We start from the raw sequence: 26661 nt of genomic DNA, 5'->3' as shown, positions 1-26661 counted from the left end.
AGAAAGACTACAGCAAGGTGTCAAGTATATCTATATATTTTTATACATTCAAGGAACTAAGGAAATGGCCATGAGGTAGATCTACCAGCCTACTGGACTCGTTATGAAACAGACATAGGCCAGGGTTGCATTTATCACCTGGGTTTAATGTTCATTTGTTCTAATAAGGGATCATTAGTGCATATAGTTCAGATGCTTATTCAAATTTGTTGGGAGGTCTGGAATTTTATTGTACCTACTTTATAACTACTCTGGTAAATGTACTTAGGACCCTTTTGAGAAAGACTGGGAGAATATTCATTTTACTTACTCATGGTGTCTGCAGAATCCTTACTCAGCCGACTAAAACACCAATAGATGAAAGGCTCTGGGTCTAAGAAATGGGACAAATACAGAAACTTAGTGAGAAATAATTATTTTCTAATGCAGTGTCAGACATTAGCTTTTGCTCACCATCTCTTGATGTTTTTGGAGTAAGTCAAGTTATACTCTTCTTGGATGCCAACTTTCTTATCCAAAAAAAACCATTCAGCCATTACCAGAGATTCCTGCAGTTCAGACCTCACTAGTGAATATTATTGTCACTTTGCCTCCAGTAGTTAAAGCCACTGTCCTTTCTTATGCTGAAATAATCTGTCATTTTGGAGGCCAGTATTTGGCAACCTCTCAAACTCACAACAAAGAGTTTCTCAAGGATGTTGCTAACACTACCCCCTCCACCAGTGCCTTCCTTATATCTTTAATAAAGGGAATGTTACTTAAAGGCATATGAGCGAACTTATTTACAGATAGGTTCCCCATTTTCACATAATAAATTCATTCTAACATGCCCATCTCTCTGAATCTTCTGTCTCCTTTTTTTCAATTTTCTGTCAAGGCAGTGATGATTATATATATTTCTAAGCTTCAAGGGAGATTGAATATTTGAAAAATGACTCAATTATCTACTCCTTCTGGTATTCATTTCTTTGCAATATGACTTTGCAGCTCAAGAGGTAGAGTCTATTTCCTCACTCTCTGAATCTCAACTGGGTCTTTGACTTACTTTGACTAATAGAATGAAATGGACGGATCAATGTGCCTTACTCTAACCCAGAGTCTTCCACACTTTGATTCTTTCTCTTGAATCACTGCTTCACCATTCAGGTGAGTATGAGTTAACCTCCTACAGGATGAGAGACTACATGAACCAGCCAAGGTGATCCTAGACAAGCTCCATTCAGACCATCAGTCTGTTAATAGCATATGCTTGAGATAATCAGCTCAACAGAATTGAGCCAGATCAGAACAATAACAACAACACATCCAGCCAACCCACTGGCTTGTGAATAAATAGTTACTCTTTTAAACCATTGGATTGTGTGGTTATTTGTTATAGGGCATTATTATGACAACGGAAAACTGATATAAAACTACTTAAGCAGTGTATTAGAACTGGCTGAAGCATTTTCATCAAATCTGCTAGTATTTTCATCCTGATTCATCAAATATCACTCCCACATCAATAACCTCTCTTGCTAATCAGCTTTATATTATGCCTCCTTTTCCTCTGTGTAGTGTACTCGAAGTCCACTTCTGTATGTGTTCTCTAGGTTTCTACTCTTTTTTCTCCAACTTCGCTGAGGAATAATTGACAAATATAATTGTATATATTTAAAGTGTACAATGTGATGATTTGATATACATATACATTATGCAATAATTACCAAGATCAAGATAATTAACGCATCCATCACCTCATACAGTTAATACTTTTTTTTTGTGGTGAGAATGCTTAAGATCTACTTTCAGCCACATTCAAGTATACAATACTGTATTATTAACTATAGTCACCGTGTTATATTTCAGATCCTTAGATTTTATTCTTCTTCTCTTACATTTTGGTGGATTTCTACAGTTCTTAAATGAATGATCCTTTGTTCACATAATATAGCCCATACTTCCTACTTAATACAGGCTAAGATTTCAGTTTAGTTATTGATTTAGGAGGCAATAAAGACAGGAGGCAAAAGTTCATGAGGAAAAGTATCATTCATGTGCTATCTACCTTAAGTAAGGCCATCCTCAATATTCAGAGAGTATAATTTTCCCCTTCTATAGCAAGAGATAGGGCATCATTTCTCCAGTTCAGAGGGTTCAGGAGAATCTGGAGCTCAAAGTTATCGAGTGAATTTATCCAATGGCTTTTCCATGTTTTTGGCATCTCAGTCCCTCTCTATCAAGTGCTTATGTTTTGCAGTGAAGATGCCTTTTGGTGGTTCTGCAGCTCTTAAAAAATCAAAACATGGGTTTGATTTTTCGGTACAATCTGACTTTTGGCTACTAAAGATATGGGTCTCTCTGTATTTGCTTTGAAGGGTTTCTGGCTTGCGCAGTGTACCTCGAACTAATACTCAACTAGACTGAACCTGTCATCCTCTTTCCTCACAGCTTCTAGGTCAGTAAAAAATGTAATCAACTCCAATATCTTTATAATCACTACTGCTCTAATATGTTGCAAGTGCTCTAAGCCATTGCATAATCATGGTTTTCCTTTCCACTTGTATCTCATTTCATTCTCCACAAATGACAGTGTAAGTAATTATGATGTTTCAGTTCAGCATACATTATCAGTTTGTGAATTTGATACCATTTGTCACCACCAGCGGGGTACTTGGTGCCATCTGACTAATTTCAGGATTTCATTGTCATGACCACTACTATTGTCGTTTTTGTATGCATTCCCTTAAAATAAAATGATGAGCAAAGGTTTGGGATGCAAGTCATTTATCTAGGAGGTAATCACAGAAAGCACAAGTTAGAAAATGGGAACAGGGATATAGGAGGAAGGAAACAGGGCTGGCTGTGTGGGTGTACAAGCTATGCAGTCACACAGGGTCTATGCTAAGAAGGGAGCCACACATAATTTAGTGCACTGTTGTCATTATTTTGAAATTCTTAGTAATTTTTATCTTAGGTTTTGTAAGTGAAGTCTGATAGAACAATGAAGCTTGCATGTGAGCAGAGGAAATATGTGCAATATGCATATCCAATATTTTTTGCTATCCCATTTCATATAGCTTTTTTCATGTCCCCTGTGTACAGAATGCCAATACTGTGGGAATTCAATAAGACTCCCAACAAGACATGTAAGACTTCAAAAAAAAAAAAAAATCAAAAGCGGAACTGGAGTTAGAAACAGGAATCTAAAAAAGCTAATGTATTAAGGAAAGAAACAACATTTCAGGCCAGGAGGTAAGGGGGAGAAAAAGGGGACAGAGACGGAGAGAAGAAATAGAGAGAGACAAAGACAGAATGAGTTAATAAGAGCTTACAAGTCAAAAATGTTACAATTACACTTTAATAAATGGACACAAAACTTTTTATAATACTTTTCAAAATGCTAGTTTTCTGAGGAATTTCTATAATACTTCAAAGTGGGTAATTAACTAACTGAACTCAAGATTTGTTTGTGGAAGGAAATAAGATGTCCAAGAAGGATTGTTAACTTTATCCATTTATTAATGACAATGCCATAATAGTTATAAAAGGAAGTCAGGATAACTTAAATTTCTACTTTTAACGCTTAATGATTCTTGATATGACTTCTAGAAAAACACTGAACTTGAAAATAAGTCCAATTTCATGTTATATGATGTAATGATTTTCACTATGGCAATACAATAATCAAGCCTGAGATACAAGCAATGTTAATTAACTAATAGTATTTATATTTAAAGGACACACTAAGTTGGGTATCTGAAAAATAAATGCTAAGTATTTTTTCCAGAAAATGTACTATGAATACAAATATTTTTATACCAGGTTTATAGCATATTATCCTTATGGAATATCAGAGAATTCAGTTAAACCAAAAAAAGTAAACAAAATTCACTTATAAACTGAAATCATTCAGAAACAACATTGCCAACTTTGGGACATATATGTTTACAAGTTGTGTTTGGCAGAATAATAGCGCCCCTAAAGATGCCCATGTCCTGATCACAGGAAATTGTGAATATGTTACCTTATAATGGTAAGAGGGATTCTACAGAGGTAATTAAGTGCTTTGATATAAAGAGATTATCCTAGATTATCTAGCTAGACTCAATCTAATCACATGGATTCTTTAAAGCGGAAACCAATAGAAGAGAGATGTCAGAGAAATGCCATGTGAGGATTCAACTCATCATACCTGGATTTGAAAATGGAAGACAGAGGCTAGAAGACAAAGAACGTAGCTGCTTCTAGAACCTTCAGTTTATAGCCAGCAAAAACTCAAGGTTGTCAATCCAGAACCTCAATGAATTAAATTCTGTCCACAACCTGGATTGGCAGGAACCACATTCTCCTCTACAATCTCCACAAAGGGACACAGCCTATCAATACTTTCATTTTATACTGGTGAGACTGTACTGAACTCCTGACCTACAGAACTGTAAGATAATAAATTTGTGTTGTTTTAAGCCACTATATTTATAGTAATTTGTAACAGTAGCAATAGGAAACATTAGTTTGCTCATGTCATTTATTTATCTTTGTCTACTCTGTACAAACTATCTTTTTAAACAAAAATTTTGGTTGAATTTTCATAATATTCTACTTCCTGTTTTATTTACCTTACAATGTATCATGATTATTGGTTACAAGAAGCAATATAATGGTTGAGAGTTCAGTTTATAGAGCCAGACTGCCTCAATTCAAATCAATGATCCGTCTTATTTACTGATCTATCCTTTGTTTCTTTCTATAAAACAAATGAGAGGGATAAAAATAGTACTATTCTATCTGGTTAACACAGGAATATAATGTGTTATCATGTACAAACTAACCAAAATGGCATTAAATACACTGTAAGTGAAAAACTTTTTATTATTTATTATTATAACCTATTCTAAATACAGATCTGTCTGTATAAGTGTTAAAGTTGCTATATAACCTTCCATTGAAAGCTCATTGCATAATGCAGTTAAAATAATCCCTAGCATATTTATTTTGTGTTTTTCGTGTGTGTAGCTTCTGCTGTGTAACAAACCATCCTGAAACAAGGTGGCCTAGAACTGCAACCATTTAATTAGATCATGATTTTGTGGGTTATCTGAACAATTATTCTGAACTGGGCTAGTTCAGTTTGTCTCCACAGAGCTCTCTTGTATCTGTTGTCAGAAGGTAGATTGTCTGGTGGTTGGAAGTTCCAATATGGCCTAATGTGAATGGTTTGAAGAGTGTTAGCCAGGTTGATGGAGTTCCAGGCCGTGTGCCTCTCATCATCTGGTAGACTAACTGGGCATATTCTCATGGTGGCAGGAGACCCAGGAGCTACAGGAGAGGATGAACCGTCTGTACAAGTGCTTCTCAAGCTTGTGCTTCCATCACATTTGCTAACATGGTATTGACCCAAACAAGTCACAAGGCCAGAGTGGCAGAGGAGTTCACAAGGCAGGATTACAGGGAGGAAAAAAATTGTGGCCACATTTGAAATCTACCACAATTATGATTTGCTCTTACTTTTACTTTTTTTTTTTTAAAGTTGATGAACAATGCCAAATGAATTTACAATCTCAACTTGTCTAGGAAAGCTCAGATGTGCTTTCTCTAAGTAGGATTTCTCCAGCTCTATTTATTCAAAGAAAATATTTTTAATAATTCAGTTTCTAAAATCATTATAAAGATAAATATCATAATATTAAAGTAATATATGATGTGTAATATGTAATGCAGTATTTGGCTAATTTCTTGTTACTCTGAGAATTTATGTAATTGTAATATTTATTGCACCATGCCAAATTATGTGTATAACATCCAGTTATAATTTTTAAATTATTTTCAGTGATTTTTTTTGGCCACACATATTTTAGGATCTATTGAATTTTTATAATTGAACTACATTTCATTGTTATTGCTTCCATTTTCTTACTCTTCAGTTGCAATGATAAAATATCTGTACTTAATTTAAGTGCTATGGACCATCATGCCAGTAATAGAACATAATAGAAACCACAAATAAACATTGTGTGTGTGTGCGTGAATGCACGTGTGTGTGTGAGTTTAAAGTAGATAGATCATATATACTGACCATAGCATTATAACTACTGAGAGAATTCTGCACAGGTTTCCATTACTCATCGCTAGTGTTTTCTTTGCTAAGCCCCTGACAGTACTAGCAGTCAGACTTGCAGAGACTCTTATACAAAAACGACGGCAACAACAACAACAACAGCTATGCTATCACCAATAACAAAGCAAATTGATTTGTTAGCATATACTGTAAAAATGTGCTAAGATTACGGGATAGTTCTGTAACTGTTTCAAACCTAGTGTTACTTGATCTACATGAAATTACTATTATTTTTTAAAATAATCATTTTATTGTTTACATCTCCCTCTAGACTTAAAGCTCTTAGAAAGAATACAAATGCCCTGTGGGGCCCAGGTGGCTCAGTCCTTAAGCATCTGCCTTCAGCTCAGGGTCTGATCCCAGGGTCCTGGGATTGAGCCCCGCATCGAGCCCCGCATCGGGCTCCTCCGCTGGGAAGCCTGCTTCTTCCTCTCCCACTCCCCCTGCTTGTGTTCCCTCTCTCACTGGCTGTCTCTCTCTCTCTGTCACATAAATAAATAAAATCTTAAAAAAAAAAAAAAAGAAAATACAAATGCCCTTAAGGTTAACAATAGGACTTTTTAATGATGGAGTGGTGTTGCTTTATATTGTTAACACTTATATTTGAAAATGCTAAAAACTCACGTGAAATACCAGTATGCTTGCAATGGCCCAAATTATGAATTCTGTAAATTTCAAAATGTGATTTTTCCCCTTTTGTTCCATTATATGTGTATTTCCTGAAGACTGATGCCTTTTGATGCTGTATATTAAGAAGAAAATCAAGAAATTTGCTGTCTTTGAGCAATGTGTTTCTCTAACTCCTCTATTTTGGAATAGCAACTATAATATCCCAAAACATTTCTTACTGAAGCTTGTATTGTTTTCACTGTTGAGGACAGAATTCTAGATAAGAACATGAAACGATGACATGGGAAGGGAATAAGTTCTCAGTCATCTAGGCTCCAAGTGATGCCATTTTAGGTACAATCCAACATATCTTTTAAGCATAATCAAACTTGTGCTCCATTTTAAGCACAAGGGAGACATGTGCTTATGTCACACAGAGCATAAGCATAATCAAGGCATCTGGTTCAGTTAGAAAATATAACATTTTGAATCCATGTGTTCTCTTGCTTGAAAAATCCAGGGTGGTTCCACTACAAACCAAAATGCAGAATAAAAGCAAAATAGAATGGTTTTAGTAAGTATTTATCATAGAAAAGGAGGGAGTTTCTTACTGTTTCAACATTGCTCAGATTTAGAGGAGCAAATGAACTGTGGCTGCTTGAAGTATAGCCATGCATTGTAATTATAGACTTCTCTTTAGCTTATCTTTGAATCAGGAAATTCCCTAGGCAGAAATACTGATGCGTGTCTTACACATGTATATATGTAAACTTCATAGAGTTGGAATACATTCTTCTTATGTTGAGTGGGTGTTTTATTCAAAGAATGTGTGATCAACAAAAATAAGATAATTAAGACTTTTTTGAAATTAAAAAGAAATACCTAATAAGATAGTTTCACAACTCAGAAAAATTTATTTAATTATTCTTCCTTCCTCCACTATCCTACTCTGGTAATAACTCACAAACGAAGTGACTGTTTCCAAAAACTCTTGTTTACCTGTTATTCCAAATTTCTCCAACTAATGTCTCCAGCTCCTGCATTTCCCTCTTGACTTTCCACCTCCGCCTTCCCCTTCCCTTACAATTTCCAGGGTAATTCCTCTAGACTCTCAGTTGATCCAACTCCCCCCTCACTCATTGCTTTGACCTACATAATGAAGCCCTGAAAAAAATAAAACACGAAGCCTATATTTGAAGTTTGGAAGTGGGGTTGTTTACAGAGAATTGAAAGGCAGATGAGCAATACCATTCTCCTGGTATGTGGGGGCAGGCAGAGGTTGTGTCAAATGCGCTCATTACTAAATGTTCTCAGTGTTTTGCATTTATCAGTTTGTTAATCTCACAGTAACCCAATAAGGTATGTATAATTATTACTCCTATTTTACAGATGAAGAAGCTCATATTTACACAGGTTAAATAAGAAGCAAGCCTTACTTTCGGGCCTAATTCTAGAAGCCATACCCTTAAATGTCAAACTGTGGTCCTGTGTTCAACTCACCTATGCCAATATTTTTAGTCCCTGTCAGGTGAAACTGAACCATAACTGGGAAAGAAGAGAAGTCTCTGGAAGGGAGAGTACATGAAGACATGTATGCCTTGCTTAAAGCTGAATGAAGGCAACTATCCCTTAACAGTAAGACACCTATTCAGCACAAAGTGCCAGGTACATTAACTCAATGTTTGTGCTGTTTTAATTACCATATTTGAAATAAAACATTTACATTAACCAAATAAAACATGGCAGCACTATGCCAAGTATTTTTATAAATCACCATAATTTTTTTTATATTCTATTATTCAGCTTGTATTGGGTTTTCATTTGCTGGCCACTAATGTCACTGTAATCATGTGCCATCTTTGAAATTCTCTCCAAAGAATTATATATTTGATGCTATTAGCATTCCTGCACAGCGTTCTAATAATAGTTTAGTGACTTTCATTTTTCTTGTAGAAGAAGGTAATTGAAATGTAAACTTTTTGTAACATTTTATTTATTTATTTATTTATTTATTTATTTATTTATTTATTTATTTAATTTATATATTTGAGAGAGAGAAATAGAAGGGGAGGAGCAGAGGGAGAGGGACAAGAGGACTCCACACTGAGTGCAGAGCCAGATGTGGGGCTTGATCCCATGATCCTGAGATCATGACCTGAGCCAAAATCAAGAGTCAGATGCACAGCCAATGAGCTACCCAGGTGCCCTGAAATGTAAACTTCTCAATAAATTTTGGGAAGTGGAAGCTTAGTGTTACAGGGCTCTAACTTGTCAAGTTCTGGAAAGTATTCAGCAAGAATAATTTGCTAGCTCACTAGCCTATTGATCTTTAACACTAATTATGTAAAATATTCCTAAAATGACTCCCATGCTAAAAACTAAAGAAATTCTTTAATTTGCAAATTTTTCTCATGACCACTGAAGCATTCGTTTTAAGGATATTATTTTCCTTTGTTATGTGACAGATATATTTGTTGAGAATTTGTTCAATTCATGAATTATTTTTAATGAAGCCACAAATGTTACTTTAAAAAAAAAGTGTCAATTAATTAGTTCACTCTTATTTTGGTAAGAAACACAGCCCAGATGCTAACCATTTACCTGGCAAAATGTGATCAGGTAAGATGGTGTGAATGGAAAAATACAAATACATAATTATAATAGAAAAATCAAATATGAGGCCTTATCAATGAGTAATAAGAAATATAGAACCATAAACATGTGTTGATATGTAGACCAGCGGGTTCTTACACAGTTAATATTTTGATACATTTGCATAAATCATTTACTGTATTAGCTGGATTGAATTAGTAATAATAATTACTAATATTATACATGTATAATTACAATAACAATAATTACCTATAATTCTTTGCCTGTTACATTTCTTTCATGTATCAATTTTTTGAGTACCTAACATGTAGCAGCCTGAGGAGTTTATAATCTATGTAGAGGACAAAAGTGAAATAGACCCCCAGGTATGACAGAAATAGTTACAGCATTCCATGAAAGCATATCAAAAGAAAACCTAACTAAATTGTTCGATAAATGAAAGCTTCATAAGATAGGACACTCAAAGTGAATAAATAGAAATTAGCTATGCTCAGGTCTGTAGTCTGGGGTGAAGAACAAGGGAAACATACAGGTGTCTTTGAGCATGAGTAAGTGATAAAAGGTGAGGAAAAATAAGAGTTTGATCATGATATTTTTTAAGTCATACTCTGTTCTTTAATTTTATGAAGAACAATAAATCACTGAAACATTTTCAGCTGAAGAATAAAATTACCAGATTGGCATTTTAAAAAGCTTGATTTGGTGTGAAATGAATGCAGGAGGGATAGCTTGGTACATAGAACAGTTAAGAAACATGTACCATAAAGGAGATTGCTCACCTCGAAGAGTAACCTAATATGGGGTGTCAGAACCCAAATGGGATGAGAAGGTCACTCACCGTTCAAGTACTACCTGGAAGATCCTTATAAACAGAGAGAAAAAAATGTTAACTTGCCAAGTTAACAAAGACCAACATAATAAATTCCAACTCATGTATCTCTTCCCACTATATCATTCTCCCACTTTTACACTTCCTAAAATACTATGTAGATTCTGATATAAATAATAAATTAATAAATGTTTATTAAACTTTTACATCACTATAAAACATTAGTTCTGAAAACAGAAAGCCCTGCTGAATAATAGAGATGTATATCATCACTAATCTCAGAGACCATGTCAGTACCCTAAGGACCCTAACTGTGTCCTCTCCAAAAGAATGAAGATTATAATAGAACATATCTTTAATAGCATTGTTCAGAATGTCTCAGTGTTTTGTACATGATAAAGAATTAGCTATAAAGCACATGCTATTTTTAGCAAGTCTATTTTACATGGCTGAAGAATTTGGAATAATCCTGCTAATTAGAAGTCTTCTAGGGGCGCCTGGGTGGCACAGCGGTTAAGCGTCTGCTTTCGGCTCAGGGCGGGATCCCGGCGTTATGGGATCGAGCCCCACATCAGGCTCTTCCGCTATGAGCCTGCTTCTTCTTCTCCCACTCCCCCTGCTTGTGTTCCCTCTTTCGCTGGCTGTCTCTATCTCTGTCAAATAAATAAATAAAATCTTTAAAAAAAAAAAAGAAGTCTTCTATAGAGTAGGATATAAAGATATATTTTGGAAGGAATAAAGTTAATGCACACTTCAGCCATTATGAAACAATTGCCACAACTTGAAAACAAAATAATCTTTCGATAAGGTGATATTATGTATGATACCATGATAAATTTATTTTTGATAATTAGATATTATTTCTCACATTAGAATAAAGAAAAATATTGCGGTATTGGCTATTACCAGGCTTAAAATTTAAAAAATAATGATGTGAATTAAAAAAAAAAACTATTTTAGTTTTTTCCTTAGTATATATTGGTCAGTAGAAAGTTAGTCTCCTCTCAACTCCCTGGAGATAAAATTAATCGTGGCATCTGTTATCAGGAATGCATCAGTCTCTTTGCCCAGTTTGGTGTCTGGAAAGACGTGTACCCTGTTGCCTCTTTCTTCATAACTTAATGCAAGCATGGAATATAAGAAGGACGTCATGACTAGGTTGGCAAACTACAACTGGAGGGCCAAACTGAGGCACTCACTTATTTTGTAAGTAAAATTTTACTGGAACACAGCACCACTCATTTGTTCATGTGTCATGTGTGGCTTGTGTGTGGCTTTGTCCTCGGCTGCTTTTGTGCTGTAACGGTGGTTTCAAAAAGTTGAACAGAGATGGTACGGCCACAAAGCTTACATTATTCACAATGTGGACCTTTAAAGAACAATTTTGCAGACCCTTAGACTGAAGGATAAAATGGAGGTAGCCTCAAGGCTCTTACTCTTTCCATATACACAATAGGGTTCTGAGTACTGTCACTTGTCTTTTTTTTTTAAAGGATTTTATTTATTTATTTGAGAGAGAGAGAGAAAAAGAGTGAGCACGAGCAGGGGGAGAGGCAGAGGGAGAATGACAGGGAGAAGCAAACTCTCCGCTGAGCAGCGAGCCCGATGCGGGGCTCAAGCCCAGGCCCCTGGGATCATGACCTGAGCCAAAGGCAGATGCTTAACCTACTGAGCCACCCTGGCGTCCCGGGTCACTTATTCTATTTGGGTATCAAAACTCAAAATACGAATGCATCAAACAAGAGTGTAAATCCATCAATGATAATCACAAGAGAATTAGCAATGTTCTAAACATGTCTGGATACTAAAATGTTCAACAAATGACCTTGACTTTCAAGTGTGCAAAGCAGTATGTGTTTAGAGAATGAGATTTTTTTAAGTTGTTTTTTTGTCCTTTGCTTCCAACCTTGACATTTCTGCCTACATTCAACCCACTCCTGATATAAAATTGATTCAAATAATATGAAATCTCAAAATAAACCTTAATTTTTAGAAGTGATTTACATTTAAATGGTTAGTAAAACCACGATAATGGTATTTAAGTAACAATCATTAAAGTAGTCAGGGACAAATAAGTAATCAGTCCAACATTAATAAAAACTAGGCAATGAGACAGAGAAAAATCTACTTGACCAATATAAGAAATACATTTTATGTTTTCCTATTTTCCTTTTATTTTTAGTGTGGGAAACTAGCTAATGTATAAATCAAAGACTATGTCACCACAGTTGTGAGAGAAAATTTACTAATGGTATCTAAAAATCATCATATAAGTAATTTATAGAAATTAATTTTGACTTTAATTTTTAGACATTTTCCATAGATATTTTCATAAAATAATAAGTAAATACTACTGGGCATAATATAAAATTATAGTATAAATTCAAATACAGCAGTGGATAAGCATGAAAACAGCACCTGCCTGACGTGGTCTCTGGAAAGGGCTACAGTCAGCCCCAAGATGCATGACCCTCAGGCCACAGTTATGACCATTACCTAATAAGCCTCCTTTATAAAAAAGCAGAACTCTCGTTTCTTTTTGCTGTGTCCCGAGAATGGCAGGTGTTTAAGAACTCTTTCTCTGTTGCTTACAGTCCTATGGGACCCTTGAGTGTAAGCCTCACTGGCCACCAAGCCAGGCAATGTAGAGATATCCCCCGGCAGCAGTCACATAAATTGAGGCACCGATAGGAATATGAGCTCCTTTTTTGGGGTGACACTGATTATTACAATCCCATGGGACCAGGGATATAAGTGTCCCTGGTCTTCAGAGCCCAGTGATCAAATATATTCTTATATATATTATATAATTTCTTTTGTAGCTCTGTTAAGTTTATAATTTAGAGGTAGCTGATTTAGACTGGCTTTCCACTAAAATAAATAAAATGTATATGTATTTTATTACGTTAGTTTTATTTCAAAAGTTATCTTCAGTTAATTTTCCTCAGAATTAACTTATAGTTTTTATAGAAACAAGTTCACACATGAATTGTGATAGATATACTCCAAGAATAATCTTTTCAGGCATTATTTTGTTAATACTCTGTAGTATGTTAATACGTAATATGTAATAATTAATTAATATGTAATATGTAATAATACCATAATATTATGCCATAAAATCAATACGTTCTAATTAATTTATTAAATATATACAGCATTGCAAATTATAAGAATTGATGTTTCTATTACAGCTTTTATGAAAATTATATACCTTGAATTATTTTGGAATCCTAACAAATAACTTCAAAACACAATGTTTCAGTTTTTATCAAAAACTCTCAGGTTTGCATTGCTTTTTCAAAGACTGCAGATTAATCACCTGGGAATTTTTTTTTTAATGTGCATTGCTTTAGGTTGTACATAAATCTTGTAACAAAGTAAATCCCTGTAATTCAAAGAACCAAAAGTACTTTTACTTCAGCATTCTATTTTCTCCTACAGCCCTGTTGTTGCTGATTAGTCTCTCAGTTTAAATTTGAAATAGAAAAAATAAGTTTGCCAAGTTTAAAATCAACACTGGTGTGGTGAACTCTTCTTACTAAAAAACATAATTTCAGTAAAATTTCATATGTTGCTCCTCATTGAAAAAAAAAACCCAAAATTTATTCTTAAGTAGACATTAGAAACAAGGATACAGGAAATACTTTTTATTCTGTCAAAAAATACATTTAGAGTGTAAATTCTCTTTGGGCACTTTAGGGGTAATGACAAATGCTATGGTTATATATAAAGAATGCACTATTGGGAAATGAGAGACCAAGGTTCTAGGCTTATTTCTCCTGGATTAGAGAGGAATAAATGTGGATATTAAAACCTGTGAAGGGTATGAGGTTTACATTCTTGCAAGCTACAGTGTAGCCACCCAGTCTCATAGATGCTGGCAGAAAATATGAAATGCCTGGGTCTAACAGACTTTTACTCAGAATACCAGGTAATATGAGTTTCATGTTTGCATTTGTTGCCCAAATTCCCAAGTCCCATGGTGGTTATATGGAGTGGCCCAAGTGGACGCTGTACACACAGTGGGCATACATCACAGCTGAATAACCCTGAGCTAAGGAACTCTCCCAGTCACATAAATGGGCTATTAAAAAGCTTGCCAATCTATGTCCAGGAGGGAGACATTATCTCTATTAGTTTGGTCAGGAAGCAAATTTACACTGTGTCTAGGCAGAGGAGACAATATTTACTATTCTATTAAAATATCTGTTATACAAGCATCCTTGAAAAGGTAGTCCAGAAAAAAAAAAAGTTTTTACTTACAGTAACAGGAAAACATTAGAGATTCATGGAGAATTATCTTCCATCATTACACACCCATGTTTCTACACCATCTTTGCTTCAGGTAAATTTTTCCATGGACATACCACTCTCTCAGCTACTATGATTCATCTGCCCAACAAGAGATGCTATTTTCCTCAAATAGCAACGCAATCAACAGGACTCCCAGCAGCAAGGTAAGGCCAATCTGCAATATTGACTTCAGCCATGTACTCCAGGGTTCTTGCTAAGCAAATGTGTGAAACCCTCAATATCTACCACATAAAGCCACATTACCGTATTGACATTTCCACTTGTCCTGAGGCATTAAACCAGATACAACAGGATTGTACAAATTCCACCTTGACCTGCAAGAAGGAAGTCTAGGGTACTTGTGTCATCCATCACAACTTTGGCCAGTTAGTTGAGACTGACTGGAATACCTTCCAAGCCTGAGGTGGTATTTCCTTAAACACTTGAAGATCTCTTATCACCCACCTAAGATGTAAATCATTATGTTCTCAGAAGAGAGGCAAATTAATGTGTGATTTTCACACAGAAAGTAGAGTTCCAAGGGGACGGAGAGTGCCCCTGAATGAGAGTGTGTTCACACTTTTTGGGTACCCCAAGTAGGACTTGCATAGTGTTAAGAGTATTTCCCAGGGGTGCCTGGGTGGCACAGTCATTAAGCGTCTGCCTTGGGCTGGGGTCATGATCCCAACGTTCTGGGATCAAGCCCCGCATTGGGCTCCCTGCTCGGCGGGAAGCCTGCTTCTCCCCCTCCCACTCCCCCTGCTTGTGTTCTTTCTCTCACTGCCTCTCTCTCTGTCAAATAAATAAATAAAATCTTAAAAAAAAAAAAAAAAGAGTATTTCCCACATGGTTAACCGGTTGGCTAATAAGCATAAGGCTCCAGTTCATTTAGAATAATTGAATCTAGTTCTTCTGTTAGGTGACCTCCTGAGATGAGTCAGGCCCACCTGTCCTGTTAGTCCATGCCACCAGCCAGGCAGCATATTCATTCACCCAAAAGAATGTTAGAGAATAGGGTTGGGAAAGACCCCCATAGGCATTTTGAGCTGGGTCCATCCTTGCCATTTCTAATCATTTTTTCTTCTAAGATTAAGGGTAAGAGCAATCAAACTGAGGCCAGAGTTCTACAGCAGGTAATAGACCTAGCAGTCAATTAAACTTAAGGCATTTGTACCGGTTTGAAAAAGCTACACCATCCACAGAATTTATTAACAAACTGTCATAACACTTCTCGAGACAGTAAATGCAGAAGTGTTCCTCATACAGCACAACTAGACCAGCTAGGAGAGGTTCTAGGAGCATATCCATCCACAGAGTAGTAGATGGGGGTGTTTGAATCCTCCAGAGCCTAGTACTTGGTTCCAGACTCTGTAACCCCACTGATCAGTGAGCAGGATGACAGAGCCCAGTGGAGCACAAACAACAATCTGCTCAGAAAGTCTTTTCATCATAGATTTAATTACCATTCTGATAAAGTCCGAGAGCTAGGAATGGCCCTTGCACAAGCCTTGGGCACAAATAGGGGACTGTTCTGAGTCTGACTGTTTAGCTGTCACTAGATCCACATGGCCATACATAGAAATGACTGTTTATAAACTTGAGAGCTCAAGAACTGCTAAATGCTGCACTTGTAACAACTGATAATTCCCTCTGCAGTTTTAGGTTTTTTGCTCTACCACCACCTCCACAAAATCTAGTATCCCATTTCAGCAGCTATAAATTCATAGTTTTCTTGATTATTCTTAATTTGAACCCAGATCTTTTGTCTGGAAGTGTCATGTTCAAGAGGGACACTGACACTTTTATAAAACATAACCAGAATTCAGTTCGAATCCTCTACTCTCCTTTGATGAGACTGCCAAATGGGACATGTGCAAACTTGGTGCCTTGAGTTTGTCACCAGTGAAAGGAAAGACATTCTGCCCAAAAATGTCAGAATGGATCCTGAATTTTCAAAATATCTCTATAGAGTCCTCTATAATCCCCCACTCTTTTTGTCCTGATAATTATTCAGGAAGCAGCCAAGGGGAAATAATCCTGTTCTGGGAAAAGGCATATTCATTTACTAAGCACCTTTTTAAGATGTGCATGAACTAGGAGAAGATACAGGTGGTAGAGCCAAACTATCAGATCTTTGGTTGCTTTTGGGATAAATGAGCCATGGTTGTCAAATTTTAAGTGGTCCAGAAAATCAAACACAGGATACAGATTAGATTCAAAGGTCACAGTGATATGACTGGTGTTAATTGTTTAATAATCTAAAAAAAAGTCGACAGTGGTACTGCACCACTGGTCACCCCAGAGGAGGTCCAATGCCTGACAGGTCAATCTACCAGGAGGGGAAGTGGGCAATGCCCACACAGTGTCCTTCCTCTTCCTACCTCTGACAATGAGAGACAAAGAGTTCAACTTTTGGAAAGAGTCACAAGTCTAGCAAGAAATGAAAGACTCTGCATTAGACATAGATTCAGGCTTGATCAGCAACTTGATTCCAATCTCATCAGAGAACAAGCCCTTACTGTGGGCATCTGCATGAGTGATGCAGACAGTTTAATCACTAACCATGATTTTTTATATACTTTATGACCCCCTGAAAGAGTTCTTTAATCTGCTAGCCTATAGTTTTCACAGGGAGAGACCAAACACTTTGTTAGACCATTGGCAGTATCTCAAGGGTCAGTTGGTTTCAGCAAAATCTATGTAGCTCTGCTTTAGCAGTGGGGTGGGGATAAAGTTTCCCCCAGAAGAATAGTTGCACTTTTTCATGTAAAGCAGAGGAGTCACCAGCACCAAACCAAACTGCATCCTTAAGTATACTGTCTTAGCCTGGGTCCAATCAGGAAATAGAATCATACAGCATGTTAAACATGGGAAGCTTTAATACAAAGAATTATTAAATACTGATAAAAGAGTGAAAATAAGATATAAGGATATTTTATCTGATATCTTAGGAATGAAAGATAGAACCCAAGGAAGAACAAACCTGGAAGGGGACTCTACTTAAGGCTAGGGTTTTGACCAAGGTCTGATTCAACCTACTGGACAGCAGAGAAATTCAGTTTTTCTCAGACCAGAGTTGGTCTGAAGTTGCTAGGCAAGCAGGAAACAGTGCTCCAGAATATATACAAGGCATTCAGGAGATCGGGAACTGTTGGTGTGGGTGTGCTGATAAAGTAGGGCTCTGGGATGCAGATGAGTACATACTGATGTACAGAGAGAAGGGCAGTGGGTACAAGTAAGCCGTGCAAACGTCTACAGAGGGATTGGCAGCTCAGTGGAAATTCCCTGGGCTGCAGACCTGCAGAATGGGTGATAGCCAAGTGGTACAAGTGGGGGCCTAGTAGTAGCACTCTGGGCCTCAGTTTTCAGAGAGGGATTATGATGCTGGTATAAAGGAGTCTCTCAGGATACTGGTTTCCATTTTGAGAGTCACAGGAAGACTGTTGCTAGGTCAGGCTGAGAATGCAAGGCTGGCAAGGGACCATGTGTTCTGGATGTGTGGCTGAGGGAGAGCTCCACTGGATGTTCTCACATTCACACTATTGACCCAGTGAGCAGCAGCCAGACACAGCTTCAATATACTCCCAGTGTCTTTTACTCAGAAAACTTAACATGGCATATTCTATAAAGGAGAGATGCTTAAAGAAATTCAGCTTATTATCACAGAGAATATACTGAGGTATGGATTTAGCTCTGAAAAGTAATACATTGATAACTGCTACATATAACAAGACTTTTGAGGCCCTTTCTACTCTTTTAGTCATTAAGTACAAGTTGACCCACCCTAATATGGAAATATCAGACCAGAGGGTCACAGGCTTTCTATGGGTTTTGTGTTCCATTTCAACAAGAGCCCAGAGCTACTTAACCAATTGAGTCACCCAGGTGCCCTGACTGAGGGGCTTTAGATGGCAAAATCATCACATAGATTTGTATTGACCTCAATGTTCAATTATTAAAATATGGTGCTAGGTTTCCTATTTGGTTGTTGGAGCTTAGGAGGCAATAGTACTTGTGCTACTGCCAGAGGGTAGAAGGTTGTGAATCAACCTACATATTCCTAAGAAACTATTTGGCAATCAGGCTCCTGAAGTTTTTCAGGGTTACTAGGCATACCTTCTATTAAAGCTGTAATACACCACAATCAGAACACTGAAACAGGCTTCTAACTTGCCAACCAATAGGACATCATCTATGTAGGAAAACTTTGGAAATCATAGGGTACGAGTGTTTGCACTAAATTCCGACTCACTTCTTACTGGTGGCAAATGGCAAGGCAGTTTATCTTGCTAACACTTCTGTACCTACAGATCTTCCCTTGGAGGACTAATTTTCTCTGGCACTTAGGGGATGTGTAAGTACAAGCATGTAACACATCAATTTCTACTATACATTTGGGCCTAGAAGCAACAAAAAGAGAACACTGAAGTAGCTTAAAGGACTCAACTCTCAAAGTTATATTAGTTTCTTTCCTTACTGTGAACCCTGTACAAACACATTGCATTTAATCTGGGCACTCCAAACACTCCATGTTCTGAGTAGGATGATTGATTGGGTACTTGTATCCAGCAAAATCATACAAGTTTAAGTCCCTTCCCCACTGAAGTCCTTCTGTATACTTGGAGACAAGTATAAGTACCCTTCACTACCACCTGGACACGGAAGGACCTTGGCCCCACATTTAATCATCTTTCTTCTTAATGTAGCTGATGTTGGGAAGGAGAGAGAGAGAGAGACATTAGAATGTGGAGAGGGAGGGAATGGCCTTGTGCCAGCAAGCAAGATTTTACATTCACTTTGTTTTGAGTAGCATACTGTGTTCCTGGACTTAGCTGAATAAACTTCTGGGTTTGGTCCACATAAAATTCTACATTCTCATTGCTGACATAATTTATTTCAACTTTGGGGATTCTTTGACCCTTCCAGGATGAGAGTGTATAACACCCAAAACACCCCTTATTTCGATACTCACTGGCAGGTAGGGCAGTGGAGAGCCCCTTTACCAACGCTTCCTGTTGACAACTTGGGCAAGAGCATTCACTACCATATCCTGGGGACTTTTCTCACATCATTTTATTGTTTCTGCTTGAGAGAGCCATTTCTCTTTCACCACCTCATCTTCATTACTCAAGCTGCCAAGAACTGGGAAGGGTCTGACATTTACCCCACTTGCTAGCAAAAATGTTCCCTTGCCATTGTTTCATGAATACTGACAGGACATACAAGATACAGTGTCGGGTCAAAGACAAAGAGGAGTTTATTACTCATAGCACTAGTTGTAGCACCTGAAATTTAATGGAGCAAGGGTATTTATACAGATTTTGAAGCTGCTTACATTTTGCTTACTCTCCTAGAAGACTTGGTAAAAACAAAAACAAAAACAACTATGAGATCAGGTCAACCTGTTATCAATTCAAGGCATACCATGGATACCAGAAAACCTTCATGGCAACATTTAGAAAGACCCACATCATCTGCAGTTAAAGATAGATTATGCTAAAAATAAATTGTGATTTCAAGAATTATACAACCAGAAAACGGACTAAATGCCCATCCTCATTATCTCTTCAAAGCTAAAACAGGTTCCAGTTGCTCCATATTGTATCCAAAACTTGGTACTCTCGGTGTTTTCAATTTTATCTATCCTAGCAAGAATATAGTAGAATCTTTTCCCAGGCTGCTTACTAGGCAAACATCCTTGAAGAATCTATAACGAAAACTGCCAATGCTTTGCTCAGAAGATGGACAGAAATGAAAGAGATCCATGGAGAACTGGTTTCCAATAGTGGGCAAATCACTTTTTCTTTCCAGGAACACCACTCATTTATCACAAACCTTAAAATCTCAGTGTTATTTATGTAAGAGAATTGTTCTGAAAAATAATTAATGTAATTGATAATAGAAATAAAATTACTTTCTTATACTTAAAGTATTATTAAAATGTTTAAAGTAATTATAATGTTACGTATAGTGTGTCTTAAGTATATGAATTATTATAAACTGACTATAATCCTTAATTTTGTTTTATTAGCTATCTCAATTTCTATTTTGGTAAATATGAATTTATGCTGACAGGTAAAAGTGAAACATAAAAACTTCACACTTTTGAGATCACTTGAACTCAGTGGCTAGGGAAGACACTGAAAGCCTTTTAAATGAATAAGTTATATAGTAACTGGATGACCAGAAATTTCTTCAGATGGCATAGCTATTCACAATAACTAAGATGGGCAAGTTTTGAATGTTTCACCTCCTTGTGATAAAAATTAAAGTAAATATTAAAATATGTTAAAGATTTATAAATAACCACACAGTTGGACAAGTCTCTCCTTAAGGTATTTTTGTTATTAAATACACAAAGAATTCTTTCTTTTTATATGTTATTCTTTTGAATATTAGTTAACTGGTTTCTTGCTGTTTAGAAAGCATAAAAGATGAAGTGGAGGAGGTAAGGACTATTTAAACATAAGATACAAATGACTGTATGATAGCAGCCTCTCTTTCCAGAACAATGTCAACTTTGAACTTCTTATTTTTATCACAGTGTGATCAAGTAGTGAGATTTTTCATGGCCAATGTGTTAAATTGACTTGTTGCAATGTCATCTGCCTAGATAATGAAAAATGTTCCCAAGTCAAGATCTGCACCAGTGTTCAAAACAGGCTTAATATGCCTGTGCTGTGGCTGCAGGTTACAAGTGATGGTTTTCTTATAAGTTTCCATTTATCTTGTAGGAGAATTGCAGAACACTCTTCCTTGTCTGTACAAAGTTAACTGGAATGACTTAATTTAGATCCAGATATCATAAATTGCAAGAGATCAGAAAAAATGTTTTCCTTCAGTATTTGTGTTTGTTTTATTAGATTCTATGAAAAATGTTCATGTTTGACAGAAAAAATGTTCATGGTTAGCTTTGAATGGCATTTTCATTTGGAATATTCTTGGTCCTCATATTTGTATCTTGGACTATGTAGTGAGTAATGAGCTTTAACCTTATGCCTTTCCTTCCTAGGTACTATAATCTTCCCTGTGCTGTTCAAGTCTAGAATAAAATAGCATTATTTAAGAATACTTCTCTGCTCTGTATTGGCTTATAGGTTTAAGGGAAGAAGATGAGGTCATGTTTGTTTCCTTTTAATTTCTTACCAGTCTTGAAAAATATAGTTTCATAAAGATGAATTGTTTAGGAACCATGCTACGGGAAGGCATGTTGATAATACAATAATGGTTGCTGACTTCTAGAATTGTGAGGTAAAATATGATATGATGGCTGCAGCTTTTCTTCTAAATATTTTAGTGACAAATACAATAGGTTTCTGCCAAAAATATTAAATCATTTTTACAATTAAAATGACAAAGAGAAGCAAGAGTAGAAAATGGACTGATTCCAGAAGGTAAAAGCAATTGGAAGCAGATTACTACCTTATAGGAGATGCTATTTCAACATAGGTGCTTTCCTGCCAAAAGTTACATATTTAAAATAGGAATTAATTTAGTGTATAGTCATAAAATTATCTGTGACTAAATGAGATAGAAAACATAGTCAAAGTGGGGAGATGCCTGGGTGACTCAGTTGGTAAAGCTTCTGCTCAGGTCATGACCCGGGGGTCCCGAGATTGAGCCCTGCCTCTTCTCCCTCTCCCTCTGCTCCTCCCCTCTGCTTCATGCTCTCTTTCTCTCTCTCGTAAATAAAATCTTTAAAAAAAAGATTTGACAATTAATTGGCCCACCACCATTTATTGAAAAGACCACATTTTCCCCACTAGTCTGTACTGACATCTTTATTATAAATTGTCTATATATGCATTAAACCATTTGCATATTCTGCCAGTATTATACTGTCATTTGTCTTTTTTTTTTATTTTTATTTTTTAGTAATCTCTGCACCCAACGTGGGGCTCAAACCTACAACCCCGAGATCAAGAGTCACATACTCCACCAATTGAGCTAGCCAGGTGCCCCAATCATTCTAATTTGTAATAATATCTTAATAATTGATGTGTTGTAAGGTATTCAATCTGATAAAGGATTATAAAAATAATAGCAAACAGTATAGTTAATAGTTAAGTCTTTAAACCTTCCTTCTAGAATTGGAAATGAGACAAGGAAAATCATTACCACTCTCCACTTTTACTTCAAGAGTACCTTGCTATTTGTGGCCCTTGAATCATTATGTAACTATTATGCCAAGCTTATGCATGTATACACACATGCATACATACATACACACATAGATATTTGTATTTTAATAACTTCGGGCAAAGCAAAGTTGTTGTGTTTATTTCTAAGTTATGCACACATTCTGTGGTAGAATACATATACTACAAAATATTTTTAATTTTGTGAGAAACCTCTATACGGTTTTCCACAGTGGCTGTGCCAATTTACATTCCCACCAATAATGCATGAAGTGCATTCTTCTCCAAGCCTTGCCAACACTTGTTCAAAACATTCTTAAATGCTTAAAATTTAGCTCAAAGAAAATGAAAACACATTGTAGAAACACTGACTTCAAGATGAATGGATTTGAAAAATATTGAGCTACCTTCTGTATTCCTGCCCAAACTTTGTTTCCGTAAACTGAAAACACTTACATACAAAACATGACAACCAACAAATACATTTTTTTAAGAAGAACATCACTACCTGCTTCAAAAAATTGCCTCTAGCCTTAGTTATTTTAATGCATCTTATTCAGACGTCTCTCACAGAAGCCCAAGCTTATCTCTTAGTCTCACTGAATTTCCACATTAAGGATCTTTGAAATTATTTTTGATAGGCTCTGAACCCTTGAATTTGCTGAGCACTTTATAATTCACTTTATGGCTCATTAGACTAGATTTACTTCCTATATTTACTTCCAGCACACGAATCACAAGCTTTGTACTAAGAGACATGCAATAATCTCAAATCTCGGCAAAGTATGGGAATTCAAATTTTATAAAAATAATTTAAATATTGATTTAATGACATACTAGACTTTTTAAAAATTGGATAATAAATTCCTTTGCAAGGGTATTTGCAGATTGTAATCTAAAAGAATTAATATGTAGAGTATGTATGTCTTTATTTGATTCATCAAATGCCCATGCCTTTAACAATTGGTATATATTCTAAATATTTGCTGTCTTATGATTATGATATTTTCATCTGGTATATACTTAATTTTTATATTTATTTTGTGATTAGATTATGGAATTTAATCATATGTTTTATATGATATGTGGAATTTAATAATATGTTTTATAACCCACAGAAGCAAATATTGCCAAGACAATTGGTGGAGTCAGGTATATTGACCTGCAGCATAGAAAATGCAAGAGAAAGTAAGATCAAATGAAGATTCACAAGTGACTTCTGAATTGAAAGGAGGAAAATATTAAGAAAATTAAAATAATCAAAAGCATGTTATCTAATGAGGCACAATTTATAGACCATAATTAAAAAGAAAGAAATATGAGTAAAATGTGTATGATTTAGGCATTTCAACCAAGATAGCACCCTTTGTATTTATATGTTACAGAATGAAAAAGGAAATTTGTAGACAATAAGATATTGCTTCTTCTTTTTGAAGTGTACAAATGCCTAGTGAAGCTTTGATTACTGCATGTTAAAAATAATGTCCCTCAAATGAAAATCAATAATCAATAAAATTGGTGTCTCCTATTTCAAAATGGAAATAGAATGCATTAAAAAAATTAGTGGCTTGTTTACCCAATCATACATAACGCATACATATGAAGTATCTTTATATGCATGTATATTACACACTGAATACAGATTTATGGATAGCACAATACATATATACATACATGTATTAATTAATATATAACCCAATAGTGGCTTTAATTTGACGATGTTTAAGCTAGTAAATGTTTTGATGGAGGTAGGTTTGTATTCAGAGTAGTGGTTGCAAGCTAAAGTAATAGTTATAATTTGCTACAATGGGATCACTGCAGTGGGAAATAGTTTATGGCATGCAGAGTTGGGTTTCTAATTATAAAAGGAAGAAATCAATGGATCACATAATTTTAGTAAGAGAAAGTCGTCAGAGCCAGGAACCCTCTGGGACAGAATTTACTCTGATAAAATGAAAGACTATACTGAGTATATTTATCAACAGAACAATGGACTTTTCTTATTGATCTACAACATTCTTGTTAAAGCATATGCTAAATATATTACTAGGTAGTCTAGAGTTTTTAATCCTCAGGTCAGATTATAAGGTTGAATACTGTGCCCTGATGTAGGTCTTCACACCAGTGGCAGTGTACTGGGAACAAATTGTCTTCCTTATCCGCTTGTCTCTTTGCTCCAGGACAAGATCTTGGTCAAAGGCAAGGCTAGAAACCATTTGATGCCTGCATACATGTTCTTACTTATTTTTAAACTTAGAAGTCCTCCAAGAGCGTAGACATTTGGAAAGCAAAAACTAGAAAGACTTGTTTCTTTTACTTTTTGATCTGCCTTACACTTAAACTCAGGAAATTAAACATAGAGACAGCTGACTTTTTAAATAAAAGAAATTGGTATTTTTAGGAAAAAAATATAAAATTAAAATCCCTACAGAGTATTCATCCTGTCATAGTGATATCTCCTTCTTCCTGAGAAGACACAAATTATATTGCTTTCTGAATGATTTTACACTCACCCAGCGCCTACTCTTTGCAGGGTTGGGGGAATTTCAATAGTTAAATGTTTTTGCCCAGTGGGTTCTGATGTTAGGGATTACAACTAATTTAGTTTTCCATGCAGAATTGGGACATGCTTTTTTCACATGTATAAGCTATCTTTGATTCAATCATTTGCTTCACTCCCAAGAACCCTGAATCAGAGCTGAATTTAAAGGCTTAGCAGTAGATTCTATGATTCTTCATTATCTCACTGCAGTTTAGCGTGACAGGCTCAAAATTTTATTCTTGTAAGTCTTCTTCAAATATGCATGCGTGGTGGGTTGGAGGGCAGGCAACTTCATTGTAATTGTCTCACTGAGTTTACTGTGCCTGGTTTGTTTGGCTATTTAGATTCTGAAAATTAGAAGCATGGTTTGTACCACTTTTATTGCCATCTTGACATTTGGAATCTCTTTGACTCCAATTGGATTATTTAGTTATTGTATGTCGTGTCCCTGCCAGGAGTAATAAAGGTCACTTACCAAAAATCCAATTAAAATTTAAACTTTATGTTAATAATCTGTTACAAAGAAATCCCAACATTTTTAGAAGTTTCTTTTCTCAAATCAGCTGGCACAGCATCCAGATAATTAACAAGCAGGAAATACAATTTCAATTAATGAGACTGTCTTTCTCTTTGTCTCCTTAGCCTCTCCCCCATGACATCTCACCTAATTGTAACCCCTTTGTGAACCAAAAGAGAAAATGAATTAAGACTAAGAAAGAAGAGGAGACGATTTTTTGTTCTCTCAAAAGAATATGAACAATTCCTTTTAGAATGTGAACGTGTGCTATGGCAGTTCTCTCTCCTTCTGTGAAGGCTACTACGAGAGAAAGAATCAGACCCACTAATGAGTATTTATAAAAGACCAATCTAATTTCAATGCCTAAATGAAAGACAGAAAGAACAGAACAGTAATTTTATGAAAAACTTTCTGAGAAATGTGTGGCTTCTGCAGCAATTGCTTTAGTAAAGTCGCTCTCAAATGCATCTTTGAAAGAAGATAAGAAATTCAGTGTTACCTGAAGGGAGATAACTAATACAATGTTATACTTTACTCACACAAATGAAGTTATTAAAAAAAAAAGTGTTTCCTGTTAATTTTCAAAGAGTAAAAGGACTTATTTTATTTCTTGATTAAGAGTATAATGCATTTACACATTATTCAACAATGTTTTCACAGTTATTTGTTCGTATCTGAAGTTATAGTAACAGCTTTGTCCTACTCCTTAAATTTTCTAGAGATCATTTCTGCAGAACTGCTGGTTTCAGATCATGTATGCTTCAGGTGTATTCTTTCAAACACTATCAGCTAAGGATGAAAATCCTTATTCATAGTGGAGACAATCATAAAGAAAAAAAAGGATTAGAGGTTTTCAGTGAGGCTGTTAACATTTTAGCATAAGTCTAGAAGCACAGATGGTCAGACTTGGAAAGCTTTAGCAATACTACAATGGTCATATTGCTTCGAAAGGCAGTGCTTATTTGATTCTCAGCAAGAGAATGTCCAAAGTGTGTCATTATTAAACCACATTTTCCAAAA

This window comes from Ursus maritimus, unplaced genomic scaffold (genome assembly GCF_017311325.1).
Source record: "Ursus maritimus isolate PB19 unplaced genomic scaffold, ASM1731132v1 scaffold_11, whole genome shotgun sequence".
In the NCBI taxonomy this organism is placed as follows: Eukaryota; Metazoa; Chordata; class Mammalia; order Carnivora; family Ursidae; genus Ursus; species Ursus maritimus.
This window is presented reverse-complemented; position numbering follows the sequence as displayed.